This window comes from Arachis duranensis, chromosome 1, assembly GCF_000817695.3.
Source record: "Arachis duranensis cultivar V14167 chromosome 1, aradu.V14167.gnm2.J7QH, whole genome shotgun sequence".
Classification (NCBI taxonomy): domain Eukaryota; kingdom Viridiplantae; phylum Streptophyta; class Magnoliopsida; order Fabales; family Fabaceae; genus Arachis; species Arachis duranensis.
This window is the reverse complement of record NC_029772.3, coordinates 103,926,755-103,928,015: the sequence shown is the minus strand read 5'-3', so window position 1 is coordinate 103,928,015 and position 1,261 is coordinate 103,926,755.

The window sequence follows — 1,261 nt, the reverse complement described above, 5'->3', positions numbered from 1 at the left end:
TGTGGGGTTTTTTTTTTTTTTTCAAATCTTAAATTTTTACAATTTTCCATTGCCACCATATTAACCATATTTTTTCTTTTTTACTACCCCACCACCACTAGCACCATGACGACATTAACATCATCTACCTCAACAAATTTACAGTTAAATTGAAGAAGAGCAAAATGAAAGAGAACAAAATTTGGATTCAGGAACAAGTTGGAGATTACAGCAGTATTGGGCAGCAACATCAACAACGACAACAATATTTTTTTTTGTCTATTATCACCTTCTTTTCCCTCAACAACCATCTCTCCAGCAACAAACTCCAGAATCATTGAAATCAACCATAATCAGAGTTTATTCTAGTTTCATACAAAATTAATAAAAGAAAAAACATAACAAAACAATTAGAAACTCATAACTATAAATATTATTCCAAATTATGGAATCATACAATTAGAAAGACAGAAATTCAAAATCATTAAAATTAAGTAATTAACAAAAGAAAAAATATCGAACAAACACTAGTTACCGACAATGAGAGAGACACAATACTAACGGCAAAGTAGGAACAAAACAGACGCGAAGAGGGAAAGAAGATCGAGCAACTAAAAAAGAAAAGACGAGAACTTGTGCGAGAGAGAAGAGGGCCAGACGCGATGACGTAAAGGAGAAGAGGATGAAGGAAAAGAGGTCGAGCAGAGCTTTCGGAGGTGATGACTGCTGCCGGCGACGCCAGCACCCTTTGGCCGAAGAGAAGAGTTCAACAACAACGGCTGGGCGATGGTTTAGTAGGGTTTTTTGAAGCACTGCTGCTGCTAAAGTTTGAATTTTAAATGTAGGTGTGGGAGAAGAAGGTGACAATAAACAGAGAAGATGTGGTTGTCCAGAACCGCCGGAAATTCTACCTTAGAATTTGAGAAATAAGAAATGGCGTGGAGTTAAAGTTGAAGATAAAGTGTAAGGGTAATTTGAAAATTTTATTAAAAAATTATAAAATAATAGAATTTGGATATTTTTATTAAATAAAACCTATCTTTTATGAATATGGTATTAGTTTTTTTATTTAATGAGTATTTTTATAGTATTCGTAAAATTTATGAATATATATGATTATTTTTGTTTTGTCATTTTATTTTTACTAGAATTTATATATATGAAATTAATGATAAAAATATTTTAATACCGTAAAGTTTTTAATATACCTATAGTTACTGATAGATTCATATTTTTAAATATTTTTAAATAATAAATTCAAAAATTAATTATTTTTATTAAT